The sequence below is a fragment of the Monodelphis domestica genome, chromosome 3 (genome assembly GCF_027887165.1).
Source record: "Monodelphis domestica isolate mMonDom1 chromosome 3, mMonDom1.pri, whole genome shotgun sequence".
NCBI lineage: Eukaryota > Metazoa > Chordata > Mammalia > Didelphimorphia > Didelphidae > Monodelphis > Monodelphis domestica.
This window is the reverse complement of record NC_077229.1, coordinates 80,977,472-80,994,967: the sequence shown is the minus strand read 5'-3', so window position 1 is coordinate 80,994,967 and position 17,496 is coordinate 80,977,472. Positions and strand designations below refer to the sequence as shown.

Genomic DNA, 17,496 nt, shown 5'->3' with positions numbered 1-17,496 from the left:
CCCATTGCTTCTCCTTTCCTTCTAGTTGCTAGATCCTTGACAGGGTCTATTTTTACCTTTCTTTGTATATCCAGGTTTAGTCAGTGCCTGGCATATAATAAATTTGTGTGGACTTTAACTTGGCTTGACTTGAAATAGAATGTCCTCAAGGAACTTGCATTCTAATGGAGACAGCATGTGCAGAGAGAGAGAGAGAGAGAGAGAGAGAGAGAGAGAGAGAGAGAGAGAGAGAGAGAGAGAGAGAGAGAGAGAGAGAGAGAGAGAGAGAGTGTGTGTGTGTGTGTGTGTATGTAACAGAGCGCATATATATATATAGGCTCTCCATATATATTATGTGCAACATAAATAGAAAGCAGTTTTTGGAGGGAAACTGAGTCTTGAAGTAAACCAGGTATTCCAAGAGGTAAAGATGAAGAGGGAATATATTCCAGACTTGAGGATTAGTTAATGCAAAGTAGTGGCAGAACAGCTGGGAGACCAGAATATATGTATATAAGAGTATGTGGTAGGGAGTAAAAAGACTGGAGATGAAAGAAGGGACCATGCTGTGAAACGTTTTAGATGCCATCTGAAATTTATATTTGATCCTAGAATTATTTGAGAGCTATCTAAGCAATACTTATTTTGGAAATTAAAATAAAGCTCAAATGGGAGAAAGACCAATAAAGCTAATAAAAGTGGTGTCATAAACTGCATTTATTTGATGAAATTTTATGTTAACATTTTATAATTTTTTGATTGAAAACTGATTTAGATATCTTATGAAACTACTTTAAAAGTATATTGAATTCATTTGTTTCCTTACCTCTAAAATTAGGATTTCTCTGATTTTATTTTCTCCAAGAGATTTGACATTAACATCACTGTCACATTTACATTATGTTGAAGTGATTTTTTTAGACAAAGATTGTTACATTTACTGTTTGTTCTAGTTTGTTATTGATTTACACTTTTATTTTATTCCAACTTCTTGGCTCTGTTTCACATTGCTTAACTCTTCTTTCATTATCAGTATTATACTTTATCTTGATATTGAAAAACAGTACATTCTATGTTTTTCCCCTTATAGACTACATGGTTTTTTAGGTCCTTTTTACTTCTCTAGATCTCTGGTTCTATGATTAAGATAGTTTTGGACTGCCTCCTCATTTCTTCCCTTCCATCTTCATAAAGGCAGTGATACTCTGTGTGCAAATATTTCCAAACCTGTCAGTACCAGGCAGCCCTTTCTCACAGTGTTGAACATTGATTGAGCTTCTACAGTCAGCTTCTTAGCCATACCAAGAAAAGCCCCACTCTTCTGTCTGAGAATGCTAAAGGGATTTAACAAAGAGCTTTGTCTGGGACCTTACTTGATTGCAATGTATGTCACTCAAATGAGGTAGCCCACAGCTTTCCAGAAACAGCTTTGAATCCATAATTGAAGGAATCTTATTTCCTCTCCTATTTTTATTTTGGCATGTAAATGTTTTAGACATGTTTAAGAAAGAGTAACTGATGAATTTTGTGTTTTACTCATATCCTATTTGAGACTTTTCAGACAGAACTTTATGATAAACATAGTGATTCAAGTACTAGACCTGTTGGTTTATATGACGTGTTAATAAATTAGATTGTTATGACTCAGTTATATCCCAACTCTGCCCAGTTTTTTTGTTTGTTTGTTTTTGGTTCGTGGGATCAAATAGTTTAAAACTAGACAATGATTGTTTTTATATATTAAAAAAAAACTTTTTTAAATGCTTACCTTCCATCTTGGAATCAATACTGTGTATTGGTTCCAAGGCAGAAGAGTGATAAGGGCTAGGCAATGGGGGTTAAGTGATTGCCCAGGGTCATACAGCTGGGAAGTGTCTGAGGCCAGATTTGAACCTAGGACCTCCAGTCTCTAGGCCTGGCTCTCAATCTACTGAGCTACCCAGCTACATGTTTTTATATTTTTAAAGGAAGCATACAAGAATTATTTGTTTACTTATGATTAATTATTTAATTTTTAACTTTTACATGGGGTTATACAAAAAAACATTTTTAGATTTTAAAAGTCAATTTAAAATATTGCCATGAAGTCCCTTTTTGATTTTTTAATACTTAAAAATCTGCAGTGTACTTTTCATATTTATAGTAAGAACTATAAGCCTGGTTTCCAAGTAAGGCAAATTCACATATATTTCATTAGATTTCTTTTTTTTTTTTAAGTAAAAAAATTATTTTGTATGTGAAACTCTTAAGGTTACAAAATGATTTGCAGAGAAGAAACAATACTTTGTTTGATTGCTGAAAACTAATATTAAACAAAAAGTTTCTGAGAACTTCTGGTTCTTATCACTTTTTACAATTGTTTAGATTTTATCATTTTCCTCATCATCAGTTTTAAAATGAAGAGGTGGCCTCTAAGGGCCGACCTTTAAGATTCCTTAATCTACTATAAAGAACTTTAGGTGTTAAAATTAGCTATGATAAACACAAAGGATATGTAAAGGTGTTTTTCTATGATTGCTAGATTTACAAGGATGACAAAGTTAAAGAGAGAATAGTCAAGCCTATCTTTTGTGTACTAACATTGTGCTAGGTGCTGGGCAAAGAAAAAAAATGAAGCAGTCCCTCTGCCAGAGGGATTCTGTTGAGAGAAACTATATGTACAGATTTAGGTTCATTTATTAAGCACCTACCATGTGTCAGGCACCTTACTAAACATTAGAGATTAAAATGAAGGCAAAAAACTAGCCCTGCTTTTAAAAAGCACACAGTATATTGGAGGAAAAAACATGCAAACTGTATAAATGAGCTAAATATGGAATAAATTGGAAATAATCAACAGAGAGAAGGTACTACAATTAAGGGAAATTATAAAGGGCTTCCTGAGAAAATGAGATTTTATCTAAGACATTAAGGAAGCCTGAGATGGAATATGGGGAGGGTGAGAATTCCAGACATAGCACAGGGGACAGCCATTAAAAAATACATGGAGACTGAAGATGTAATGTCTTGTGGTAGGCACTGCTAAAAAGCCAGTGTCACTCAATCACAGAGGACATAGAAGAGAGTACGGTGTAAAAAGACTGGAAAATAGGAAGGGGCTGAAGTATAAAGGGCTTTCTAAGCTTTATAAGGTAATTCTGTAGGTCATAAGGAGCCACTAGGGTATATTGAATAGTTTGGGAGTGGGCTGTATGACATGGTCAAACCTGTGTTTTAAGGAAGATCAATTTGACAGATTAATGTACAATGAGACCTGAGATAGAAAGATACTTCTGTTGGAAGATCACCCAGTGAACTATTGTGGTAGTCCAGGTGAGGTGATGAGGGTCATTACCAAGGTGATGACAGTGTTCAGAGAGAAGAGAGTGTTGTTTGAGAAATATTGTGAGGGTAGAATGGACTGGAGTTGGCCTCTGATTGGATGGAGAGATTGAGAGAGAATTGGTCAAAAGATGCTTGTAGGTTTCAAGCCTGGGTGTCAGGGAAGAAACAAATTTATGAAAGTGGGAGACTTTGGTGGCAAAGATAATGAGGTCATTTTTGGACATGTTGATGTCTATGTCTGTGGCATATCCAGTTTGAGATGCCCAAAAGCAGTTGGAGATTTGAAAGTGAGTCAAGAGAGGTTAGGGCTATATAAATAGATCTGAGAATTATCTGCATAAAGATAATCAAATCTGACAACCCTGTGCCAGCAAAAGCATAAGTTAAAAAAGAAGAGAATATTGTTCATGGGCAACAAATAGCCCAAGTTGACTGGGCTATCGTGCATATGAAGAGGACTTGTCTGGAAGGGTAGGCTAAAGCCAGGTTTTGAAATTTTTAAATATTACACAAAGGGCTTTTTTGTTGAATTCTCAAGGCAATGGAGAGAGCCACTTGGACTGACTAAACAGGACAGTAAGTAATATGTAAAGACATTTTAAGAATATTACCATAGTAGACTTAGACACGTCCTAGCCATGTGGCCTTGGAGGCTGTTGCAAGAGCCTGGGGAACAAGTGATAAGGAGTTGAATTCTGTGGGGAGTAGAGAAAAGTATGAATGGTAATGTGTAAGAGGAAATTTAGAAAGACTGTAAGAACTGATGGGAAGGAAGAAAGCAAAGCCAGGAGAAAATGTACACAATGACTTATGTAAAAGAAAAATATTAGGGTTTCAGAATTCTGATCAGTGTTGTGACCCATAGTGAAGTATGATGATTCATGGTGAAGCATGCCTCTGCCTCTGAGGAGAGAGATGGTGGACTATAGCTATGGAATGAGGCATTTTCAGACATTACCAGGGTAAGAGTTTGTTTTGCTACTACTTATTGTTATAAGGGAAAGTTTTCAACCAGAATTATTTCTTAGCTCTCATTTCTCACCTGACTATACTGCTTTGGAACTTCTCTTACTTCTTCCCCTGTCCCCTAGGAAGCTCATTATTGGAAAAATCTCATCATCTCAAAAAGCCTATGTGCCTTGGTACTCTTCCTTTTCATAACGCTGTCCCCCTGAGTGGAAGGTGGAGTCATGAATTCCAAAACTTCCATCTAAGGAGAGAGCTCAGCTCAGAACTTCTCATTTCTCATCTTGCTGCACTGTTTTATAACATATCCAACTTTTCCACCATGTCCCAAATGGATACTTTCTCCCCTCTTCTGTTTACTGTTTTGTGTGTTGTCTTTCCCTTTTAGGTTAAAAGCTTGTTGGGGAAAGGGATTGTCTTTCTTCTCCCCACAGGTGAGTGACCCACTTCCAAGGTCACATGGAAAGTAATAGATGTAGGACTTGAACTAACATAATCTTTTGATGCCAAGACTAGTGCTTTTTATACTACCTGTGTCACTCTCAGAATTTGTTTTTTGATCTAATACTATCTATGATCTTCAAATTGTATTTTTTCCCTTTTGGTGATAATTAGGACTTTTGCCTTTTTTTTTTTAATGACTTTTTAAATGATGGGCTAATTCTTCCAATAAAGCTCTTATAGCTGGTGGAATGATAGGAAGGTGTTCACCAGTGTCCCTAAGTTGGAACAGGGAAATGTGGTCTGATTTAGGGGGTGGGAGAATAGAACAATTGAATGATTGGGTAAGAAGCTTTTTAATAGCTAGTATTTATAAAGCATTTTAACATTTACAAAATACTTTTCTATAAGTTCTCTTTGAATCTTCCCAACAATCCTATGAGGTGGGTGTTATCCTCATTTTGCAGGTGAGAAAACTGAGGCTAAGAAAATGTAAATGGTTTGCTTGAGTTCCACAGCTAGTGTCTGGGATAGGAATTTGAACTCAGGTTGTCCTAATGCCAAGTACAGCATACCATTATGCACTATGCTGCCTAATTACCTCTGCGTTTTTCTAGAAGTTTGATTGTGAAAGGGAAAAGTGAGAGAGTTTGGGCATCTATAAAGGCTTTTGTAGTGACACCAGTAGCTAGGGAACCAAGGTGAGCCATTTCAACTTATTCTAGACAATTGATTCTAAGAGAATTGCTAATTGAGACTATACTTGTACTCTAGGCCACTAAGTCATAGTTTTTAGTTTAAAGGAACCTTAGAGATCCTCTAATAAAACCTCTTTTTAATAATAAATACTTCTTTGATCAACTGTGATAAACTTAGCTACTCTCAGCAATACAATGAGCCAGGACATTTCTGAGGAACTTATGACAAAGAATGCTATCTACCTCCAAAGAAAGAACTGTTGGAGTCAGAATACAGATCAAAGAATATGATTTTTTTTGTATTCTTTAGTTTGAGTTTTTATTTTGGAGTTTTGGTTTTAGATGATTATCCTCTTACAAAAATGAACAACATAGAAATATGTTTTGCATGTTGTTGGTTGTTTCTCGAACCGAGGATGACGATTATGCGTTTTTGTGCACAAAGATACTTGTGCATGAAGATTTAAGTGGAAAAGTCGATGCACAGAGACAGTCCCACTCTCTCAGCGTTGGAAGCCTGGGTCCATTGGCACAAAAAGTTGTTACACCTAGAGACTTCCTCAGCTGCATTGGATGGCCGTGTTGTCTTTTGTGCTCCATCACGCCCTAAGCACTCCACAGTGCCTTGCTGCATCGCCATCTCAGCCGTTGAACCTTCTTGTTGGTTTCTTCCGCCTGTTCCGCCGAAGCAGTCTTCACATGCTGGGTGAGCAAAGCCCTAGTTCACCAGGGGTTGACATCGACCCAATGGCTACCCCTCACAAGGTTTAGCCGGCCTGTCGAAGCCGTTGCCCGGGGTGTGGCCACTGCCACATGCTAACAGCTACTAGGAGCCACAAGTGAGAGCTGGGTGTCAGGTGAGGGTCAGTGGCTGGAGAGCTGCCCTAGAAGGGCACGACAAGCCCTCCATACCAGAGATATTACCCCTCCCTGAGCACCCCATACACCCCATGTTTTGCATGATAATACCCATATAACCCAGATTGAATTGCTTGCCAGCTCTGGTAAGAGGGAGGAATGGAAGGGAAGGAAGCAATTTGGGTCATCTAACTTCTCAAAACTTATGTGAAAATTTGTTATTACATGTAATTGGTAAAAATAAAATATCTTTATAAAATTAAAAAATAATATAAATACTTCTTTAATAATAAAACTTCTTTTACATTTGAGGAAGGAAACTGAGGTCTAGAGAACTTATGTGATGCACTTACACTGTCACACAGACAGTACTTAGAAAAATGGGAGATTGAATCCAGTCCTATGATGCTGTGTAAAACTTTTCTTCACCATACTCTCCTAGACCTAGGACACACTAATATGTTGGATGTCATAATCAATCAGTCTTTTTAAAATAGTCCTGTAAGCAGCCTGATGAAGTTATTAAGCTTTAATTTGGAAGTAAAAGGGAAGGTTAGGGCAATTAGGTGGTGAAGTGCCCACCTGGAAGTAGGAAGACCTTAATTCATATGCAGCCTCAGACACCTATCAGCTGAGCAAGTCACATTGACTTCTTCTTAGTGATAACTTTCTTTTTAAACAAATTTGCAAAACATTATTACTGGGGGTGTCAAAATGTCAGAAATATTAATGTAATACTCATCTTCTGATGCATTTTCCTGGAAACATGATCATGATGGCATCCATCAAGTTCCCCCCAACCCCCACCCCCACCCCTAACTGCTCTCCTTAATCGTGCTCCAAGGAAATCTCTTCACCAAGAAGCTCATCATTCTGTGGATGGAGCAAAGAACTCTTCTCATAACACAGACCAGCCAATTCCTCATTTCTCAGTGGACTAATTCAAGTTGTATTTAAAACTAGAGCAAAACTAGTAAAATCTTTGTTACTGAATATGATAGATCACAATGCTCAAATCTTTATTTCACTTCTAAATAGCAGTTAGAAAGCGCACGCGCACACACACACACACACACACACACACACACACAGAATTCTTAAAGTTAAGATTATTTAATCAACAACATTTTGTTGCAGCCCTAGACTTCTCTTTTTAGATTTAGTATGATTTCATTGGATAAACATGTGGCTTCCAATTATGGTCTTATATAAACCACATAGCTACTCTGCCCTGATGGGGACACTATTTGACTTATTTTCCAGTAAATCTCAATAGTTCTCCAAATCAGCATATATAGTGCTGATTCTCAGTTTTAGAAGCTTTTACTAGGCTTTGGAAACATATATTTAGGTTTTTGTTTACAAAATTTTTTCTGCTAAACTATTATTCTTCCTTCCAGGTTTTAAGTTCATACCATCAACTGTTTATAGAATTCATGTCAGTCATCTGAAAGTTTTCTCTTTCTATAGAAATAAGGACCGATACTTTTACCCAGAATTATGAGGCAACTAGAAACTTTTCTCTAGGGATATCATAAAGAGGATAATTTTGCCTTTTCACAGACTCCTCTTTCTTAGTAGCCTGTAATTGATTAGGGAGTTACACAATATGCTAAGTACTCATAACTTGCCTTCACTTAGTGAAGCATGAACAACAGATCATCTTACAATAGTCCTTAGTCTGTAGACTGATCCTATCACTTTGGATGGCTTACTTTGCTTCCTCTTAATATGATTCAAGTAGATATTGGTAAGGAAGGGGAGAGAGGAGTGAAAATTAGAAAAACTTTGGGTTTTCAGACTTTTAATAGCTAAGTAAATAACTTTTTTTATAGTTCATTACTTCACCAAAGTGAAATGTCTCTTTTATTCCCAAGTTTAGATTAACTTCCTATACAGCACTTAATTGCTGTCTTATTTTGCTTATTGCTCTTTGGCATTAACATGTCATATTACATTAGTACTTAGTGCCTTATCTGTCATTTTTATTGCTAATTAGACTTAAATTACTAAGTAGAGCTGGCTCATATTTGTGCAGAAATTAACTTGTCTTCTCCCTCTTAACATTCCAATGCTTTTCCTTTTGATACTGTTAAATTAAAATTTTGTTTCTCTGCTAAAAGTATTATATTTTTAGAGGTTTATTAAAGATTAAGAAATAAAGAAAATACAAAATGAGAAAGCATGTGCAACCTATATTTTGCCGGCTAGAGAGCCGCCTGTCCCTAGAAGCGGAAGCCGAGAGACCCGAAGTAGGTGGAGAGTCAGCTTAAATACAATTTCTGTTCTCAACCCAGGTGAGAATTCAGGTGGGATTCTGGGAACTGCCAAGCACTTCTGGGGATTGAAGTCTGGGGTTCAAATCTCCATTTTTACAATACCTAGACCCTTCTAGGATACTTTCTTAAGAAAATATATGTAGGAGTTAGTGTACCATTTCCTTAATTCTGAACAAGTTTGGGGTTCTCAGAATGCTACTGTTACAGTTTTATGCCCAAATGTGACAGATTTTGGGCCAGGAAATCATCACATTTTGATTGATTTCCAAGATTCTGGCTTGGTTAGAAAGAAACCTAATGAAAAAGGCCTGTGGTTGCAAAGAACAGGAGAGGCTCCTGTGAGCTGAGGTGATAAGAAATATATTTTATTTTGTTATATCCAAGCCCCCATTGATAATCTTCAGCTTTAGTTTTAAATATAATTACTTCTTTAGAAATTAAATACAATAATCTTTGACATTTTTGCCATTGAATTGAAAGAAAAAATTAATAAAAATAATGCATAGATGCCATAGTTACAGTATATTTTATTAGTTTTCACTTTTATGAGTACATAGGACCATTAATATAGAGTGGGAAAGGACCAGAGAAATCATCTAGTTCAAACTTCTCATTGTATAGATGAGAAAATTGAGTCCCAGTCAGTTAAGTGAATTGCCCAAGTTCACAGAGTAGCTGCTGAGGTCTAGGGGAAATGGACTAGATTGGAGTCAGTGGAGACTTAGGATCAAGTTTTTTCTCTGAAAAATATTAGTTTTAGGGCTATGAGTAAACAATGTACTTGAATCCTCCTAATTTTACTTTTCTTATTAACAAAATGGGCTTAGTGATTCCTATAGTACTGACTTCCAGGGATCTTTATAAAGCTCAAATAAAATACCATAGACTTTCAGAAATCTTAGTGTATTTTTAAGCTTTAATATATTTTAAATTTTTTTACAAAAAATGTTTTTCAAGCCTTTGAGGGATATATTTAATGTCAGCTGTTTTTATACCTTAGATATAGCAGGTATTTAATATATATTTGTTGAACTTAATTGTGGCCTGAGAAACTGTATAAATTATTAATAAGATAAAATGATGGCTTTATCTAAATTCTCTGAACTTTCTTTTGGTAAAGTTAGTTTTTTCTAGTTCTTTCACAATTTATTTAATTGCTTTTAAAAATATAATGTAATGGGGGCAGCTCAGTGGCTCAATGGATTGAGAGCCAACCCTTGAGTCAGAAGGACCTGGGTTCAAATGTGACTGTGTGTGCGTGTGTGTGCCCCTAGGCAAGTCTCTCTCTGTCTCTCTGTCTCTCTCTCCTTTCTGCCTCAGAACCCACACAGAGCATTGATTCTATGACAGAAAGTAAGGATTTTTAAAAAAATACAATATATGTTGGAATAAAAGTTTGTTCTATGAACAAAAACAATCGAGTTAGCAAAAATTGATGTCTCATTGAAGTTGGGTTTAGATTCTTTAAGTGGAATTGCACTTTTCCCTAAAAACTGATTAAAAATAATAAAACCTCTTTTTGTTTGTTGAATATGAAAAATCCATTGTGTTTTAATAATTTTTCCTCACCAAACAGAATCCTAGAATTATGGGGCTATAAAGAACCCTACAAGACATCCAAATCTCTCATTTTATAGGTGAAGAAACTGAGGCCCAAAGAAATTAAATGAGACTTATAGGAGGAGAACTTGAATTAAGACTAGGCCCCGAGTCTCTTTGACTTCTTTAAAAACACAGAAATTACATAAATTTCCAGATTAACAAATAATTGTGGTGCAACAAGTTCATTGAGGGCCAGGCCTAGAGATAGAAAATGCTGAGTTCAAATGTGGCCCTAGACTCTTCCTAGCTGTGTGACCCTGGGCAAGTCTTTTAACCCTCATTGCCTAACTTTTACCACTCTTCTGCCTTGGAATGAATTCCCAACTAAGACAGAAGGTAAGAAGTTTTTAAATAAAAAATAAATAAGCCTTTACTGCCTGTTCTTTCATCTTTGTAGATCAAAATTTAGATAGGAAACTGGGACCATGTTGGTCAGAGTTAATGGTTAATGAACCTGTGCATTCAGTAGCTTGTTTTTTTTATAGAAGGCTTGATTGAGCCCAGAATTGATAGGTAGCCCTATTCTATCTAGGTATGACTGTTTTGTTTATCTTCTCAGGAGAGTTCAAAGATCCTGGACTTTTTGAAATCTAGCTAGAAAATAAATAAACCTGTTGTCTGTGCATGAATGAAGCTATGGATTGTCAAGTAGTAATTTTTTTCCCCATCTCTCTTCTATGCAAGGATTTTGACTTTTAGTTTCCAAGCTTTCTTATTTGTCCTCCCTCTAAACTTCCTTCTGTACATTTTTAAAATACTATAGTATTTTATTCATTTGTTCCATCCTTCTTGCTTTCTTTTGGGGGTGAGGGGCATCATTAACACAAGGCACCCAAACCCCCTTTCCCCCAAAAGACCTTCCCTTTTAACAAATAAGCATAGTCAGGCAAACATATCTACCTATTGGCCAGGTTGAAAAGATACCAATGATTTCTTAATTGCAAATTCTAATAGGTTTTTGTCAATCCTATTCTTTTTTTTATCTCTCTGTAGCCTCTGACACTGTCAGTCACCCTCTTCTCCTTAATAATCTCTTCTCTTTAGGCTTTCATTATGCTACTCTCTCTCTCTTCTAGTTCTCCTCATACCTTCTTGAGTGTTCCTTAATTTCCTTTGCTGGATCTTCATCCAGCTCATGTCCACTAACCATGTCACCTAAGGCTCTGTCCTGGGCCTTTTTTCTCCTTGTTTTATGCCATTTAACTTGTCGATCTCACCAGTTCCCATAGATTCAGTTATATTAATGGAGAAGATTCTCAGATCTATTTATCCAGACCTAACTATTCTCTTGATCTATAGACTCCCATCTCCAGTTGCCTTTTAGACATCTCCAGTTGCTTGTTCCATAGACATCTGAGATTCAATATGTCCAAAACTGAACTTTCTATATCTTTCCTCCCAAACCCTCCCCTTTTGTAATTTTCCTATTATTGTCCCAGTCCTCCTGGTCACCCAGGCTGATCTCTTCATAACTTATCTCATATATTCTCTTCTCTCGACTGACATTGCTACCATCCTGATGAAGGTCCTCATCATTTCATACTTGGACTGTTGCAATAGATTTCTGGTTGGTCTCCCTGCCTCAAGGCTCATCCCATGCCAATCCATCTTCCATTCAGCTGCCAAATTGATCTTCCTAAAGCACAGATATGACCAGGTCACCCCTGTCCTTCCCCCCACTCCCAATTCAAAATTCCAGAGGCTCCTTATTACCTCCAGGATCACATATACATTTCTCTGTTTGGCATTCATAGCCCTTCATAACCTGACAATGGCCTTTGCTCTGTTCCTCACATATGACATACCATTTCAGGCCTGGGAATTTTCATTGACTGACCTCCATGCCTAGAATACTCTACCACTTTGTCTCCACCTCTTATCTTCCTTCAAGCCCCAGCTAACATCCAGACTTCTACAGGAAGCCTTTCCTGATCCCCCTAAATGCTAGTCATGCCCCTGAAATTATTGTCAATTTATCCTGTATATGTTTTGTTTTTACATAGTTGTTGGCATTTTGCTTGAAGTCAAGCTTCTTGAAGAGAGAGACTGCTTTTTGCCTCTCCTTGTATCCCCAGCTCTTACTATGCCTGGCACATAGTAGATGCTTAATAAATGTTCCTTGGCTTAACTTGCCTCATTCTGCTTCTCTGTCAGGAAGTATATTATATATTTTTATCATTGATCATCTGGTTGGTTATTTCATTGATCAGAGTTCTTAGGTCATTCAAAATAGTTTTTCTTTTTAGGGTTATAATTCCATAAATCATTCTCCTAGTTCTGCTCATTTTACTCTTTATGAGTTGATTCAAGTCTTCCCAGGATTCTCTGAATCACTTCTGAATCCTTTTCATAATTTCTTTTGGAGCAATAATACTCCGTTTCATTTCTGTGTTCCATTTGTTGAGTCATTCCCCAGTTGATGGGCAACTTCTACTCTTATCTTCCTTGACTCTTCATTCTCACTCCATCATCCAGGCCATTGCCAAATCTTATTTCTGGTTTCACCACATCTTTAATGTGAACTTTTCTCTCTTCAAACAGCTACCACCCTACTTAAGATCCTTTATCACCTCTCATTGGGGCTACTGAAATAATCTGCACTTTGGTATCCTTGCCTCAAGTCTCTCCCTACTCTTAATTCATCCAGACACTCTAGAACTGAGCTATACTATAGTTGCCTACTTGCTATTTCTTTCAGAGAAAAGGTAATAAGCTTTTATGCAACAGCTTCGACAGGCCGGCTAAACCTTGTGAGGGTAGCCATCAGGTCGTAGACCCCTGATGAACTAGGGCTTTGCTCACCCAGCATGTGAAGACTGCTTCGGCGGAACAGGCGGAAGAAACCAATAAGAAGGTTCAACGGCTGAGAGGGCAACACAGCAAAGCACTGTGGAGTGCTTAGGGCGTGATGGAGCACAAAAGACAACACGGCCATCCAATGCAGCTGAGGAAGTCTCCAGGTGTAATGACTTTTTGTGCCAATGGACCCAGGCTTCCAACGCTGAGAGAGTGGGACTGTCTCTGTGCATTGACTTTTCCACTTAAATCTCCTTCACACACAAGTGTTTTTGTGCACAGTCATCTACATCGCAGATGAAAGCGCACAAAGACAATTGTCATCCTCGATTACCGAGAGACTACTACTACTACTACTACTATATGAGAAGCGTTGTGCTAAGCACTTCATAAATATTATTTCATTTGATCTTTATAACAACCTTGGGAGGTAAATGCTATTATTATCGGGAAACTGAGACAGAGGGCAGTTAAGTGAATTGCTCCAATCACACTCATTAAGTATTTGAGAATGTATTTGAACTCATTTCTCCCTGATTCCAAGCCTAGCACTCTTATCCACTGCACCTCTTGCCTTAAGTTGTCCCCCCATGCCTGACCTTCTCCTTCCCTCTCCTTTAGTTTCCCTGGCTTCAGTCAAATCTTAGCACAAATACTGTCTTCTATGGAAAACCTTGACCTCCACCTACTCCCACTTTCCTGCCTGAAATTTGCAACCATCTACTTTCCATATATATTGTAGTAGTTAGTTATTTTCATGTTGTTTTCCCTGTTTGGATGTTTGCTCCATGTGATGGGATTGTTTTGTCTGTCTTTCTATCCTTAGCTCTTAGAACAGTAGAAGCACTTAATAAATACTTCTTGATTTTACTGATTTCCTGATAGAAATTTTTCTTTTATATTGCTTTGGCTACAGTTTTAGTGTCATTTTCTTTGGTAAGTTTATGTTTCTTTGATCTGTTCATTGACTCACCAATTTTTTTGCCATTAAATTATCTTATCTATTTAAGTTTGAATCTTTTCTTCAGTTTTCATTGCATTGTTTGTAATGGATTTATTTAATATTTCTGTTTTTTACCATTGTTGAGGTTTTAATGCCCTAGGACAGTGTTGGTGAAGGTCTCCAAGTTTGTGTGCCCAAACTGCAGCCTTTGCCAGAGAACAGAAGGAGGAAGTGCTTCCTTTGGGCAATTAGATCAAGGAGTGGGGCATACAAAAAATTTCCTCCAGCACTGGGAAGAGGAGCAACAGAGCATCTCTTCCCCTCCACCCCCCATGCCAGCTGGGCACGTGTGCCAATAATTTGCCAATGTTGCCCTAGGATTAACTTTTTTTTAAAACCCTTACCTTCTGTCTTGGAATCAATACTATGCATTGGTTCCAAGGCAGAAGAGTGGTTAGGCAATGGGGGTTAAGTGACTTGCCCAGGGTCGCATAGGTGGGAAGTGTCTGAGGTCAGATTTGAACCTAGGACCTCCCATCTCTAGGCCTGGCTCTCAATCCACTGAGCTACCCAGCTGCCCCCAAATTAACTTTTTTTATAAAGGTATTAAATACACAAATATATTTCTATTCCCAACAAATCAGTCCCAGAGGTCTGTCATAGCTAGCTTTTTGTATGGTTTTATTTGAATCTTTAACTTCTTTTTTTGCTTTGTGGGGTTTTGCAATATTTGTCTAAATTTTAAAAGGTATACATTGAGATCTGCAACTGACAGTTTTACTGGCCATTTCTCCTTGTTATTTTTTTCTTTTTAAGTATTTAAATGTTATGTTCCTTGGTGCATACATAATCAGTACTTATACATTGTCTATGATGCCTTAAAATAAGTTGCTAAGTCATGTGCTATCCTGACTTTGATCCCTGGATGTATAGACTCTTTCCTTCTGTCTGCTTGAAATATTTTTTCTTTGACATAGAAGCTTTGAATTTTGACTATGACATTTCTGGGAGTTTCCATTCTGGAATTTCGGGAGGTGATCAGCAGATTCTTTCTGTTTTCACTTTGGTTTCTAGTTTTAATAAATCTGGGTAGCTTTAATTTGTTATTTCTTGAAATATAGTATTCTGCTCTTTTGAGATGGGAGGGCATAGTAATAGGGAATCTTGATAATTCTTAAATTGTCTTTTGACTTGTTTTCTAGGTCAGTTGATTTAATAGATAATTTACATTTCTATTTTTTATCCTTATCTTATTCTAATATTTCTTACTCTGTCACAGAATCACTCATTTCTATTTGATCCATTCTGATTTTCATAGCATCTATTACTTGAATAAGGTTTACTATCTTCTGTTTTTTAACCATATTCTATTTTAAGATGTATATCCTCCTTCCTTTCAAAGTTTTTACTTCTTATTGGTTGGCCCACTTTAGCCATGCCATTTTTTTCCTCTGAAGCTCAACTTACTCTTTTCTTTTGGATTGGTTTCTTGGGCATATTTCTTTAGGGCTCCCGTGTCACCTTCTGTTTGCTCTTATCTATAGCTTCATTTCCCGATTTGGAACTTTATCCTAGGCCTAGTCTCTGCCCCTTCCCACACTCTTGAGTTTGAGTAGCTGGGTTCTAGTTACTGATTTCTTCTTACTCTGGTATCCCTGAATCCAATATTGGTTAAGTTTCAGGACAGCTTGGATTATCAAATGATCTATCTAAGGCTCAGTTTTCTCATTTATAAAGAAGACCGTAATATCTACCTCATAGAGTTGTTGTGAGAATCAAATGAGATTTTTTTTTTTTAAGTGGAGTACTTTGCAGAACCTAAAGTGCTGGATACATGCCAGCAAGTATAGTAGTTAGGAAGTGAAGTCATCAGTGAAATGCCATTGTCTTGAGAAATCTGCCATCTTTTAGGGCTTTCTGCAGTGTCTTTAAGTAGGAGTGTTCCAAAGTTTGGGAATCCTTGTATAATCTTTATTTGAGGACCATTGGTTCCCAGCTTCATCCCCACTTTTATCTACAGTCAGAATTTTAGCAGACTCCCATGAAATTTCCTAACTCCAAAAACTCTAGTCTTTGTGCCCCCAGCCCAGGTAGCCCTAGATCAGTGATGTTGAAACTTTTAGAGACCAAACTGAAACCCTCACATCACATGTGAGCCTCCCCCTTACCCCAGACAGGGAAGGGAGGAAGCACTCCCATTGGGCTGCTGGGCGGGGGGGGGGGGGGGGGGGGGGTGAGAAATGTCCTTAGGCATAGTGGAGAGGGGGGGAGGGGAGCAGCCCCCTCTGGTGTGTATGCCATAGATTCGCCAACATGGCCCTAGATGGTCTCTTGTGGGTGCTGGCAGGCTAAAGTTTTTTGTTTTGGGGGGGGGGTCTTTTTTTTCCCAAGCTCCACATTGGCTTTTGTGGTAAGATCTCTTTCCTAGAGCTCACAGATGTGTGGGGTTTTTTTGGTAACTGTGTTGAATAAAGGCACGCATTGTGGTTTCTCTTTGAATTTGAGAAGCGGAATGGTATATAGTGAAGAGGGCACTAGACTTGGAGTCATTAAATATGACCCTGGCCAAACCATTATATCTCTTTGGGCCTCAATTTCTTCCTCTAAATAAGGAACTTGAGCTTAATAGCCTCATAGTCCCTTCTAGCTTGAAATATAGAATTTCTTCATCATCATTCAACCTAGGGCTTTCTTTAGCTCTTTTGCTAAAGTTAAATCACCTGCTGATCACACAGCCAGTAAATATTTTAGGGGAAACGTAAACCCAAATTTCTGACTTTGTCTTCTTTAGCATGGATTAGCCTTGGTTAGGGATAGGGACACCTCTTCCTTTGAGATGGAAGAAGATATGTGAGAAATAATATAAGGATATAAGAAATTTTGAGATGAAGAGGAGAAAATCAAAGGTAACCAATTTAACTCAAGGTCTCTTGATATGAAGACATTTAGATGTTGAGGTGAAGGGCTTACTGGACCAAGGATCAGAAATGCTCAAGTTTGAATTGTGCCTCAGATATGTAGGAGCTTTGTAACTGAGCAAGTCAAATGATCTATCTAAGGCTCAGTTTTCCCATTTATAAAGTAGAGTCAGTAATACCCACTTTGTGGAGTTGTTGTGAGAATCAAATGAGATTTTAAAAAAAGGTGGAGTACTTTGCAGAACCTAAAGTGCTGACTACATGCTAGCAAGTATAGTAGTTAGGAAGTGAAGTCATCAGTGGAATGCAGCAAAGGCATATGAAGAGTGAGTAAAGAGGGATGCCCAAAAAAGTAGAAAGGCTTTATTATAGAAGGTTTTCAGCATTAGGCCAGGGAATTTGGACATTATCCTGTAGGCAGTGGAGAATCCATAAAGATTTTTCAGCTGGAGAGTAAAATAATTAAAACTGTATTTTAGGAATATCAAACTAGCAGCAATAATACAAAATTAACTAGCCTGCTTTATTCTCTCATTTGAATTTAAGGTGGTCTTTGAAAGAGGATAGGATAATACTAACCTTGTCGATCATTATCAGTTCACCCATAATGTTATATCAATTTATCATATCTGTATGGGAACTCCATACACCAATGCAGTTTACAACTGTCTATAATTTAGTGGATTATCTTA

At 37.4% G+C, this 17,496-nt stretch overlaps 1 protein-coding gene across 10 annotated transcripts in view; it reads left to right on the top strand.

The window, feature by feature from the left end:
• MYO9B (myosin IXB) overlaps nucleotides 1-17,496 on the top strand; it is a 158,042-nt gene that overhangs the window by 3,213 nt on the left and 137,333 nt on the right. The gene's annotated exons all lie outside the window — the stretch shown is intronic.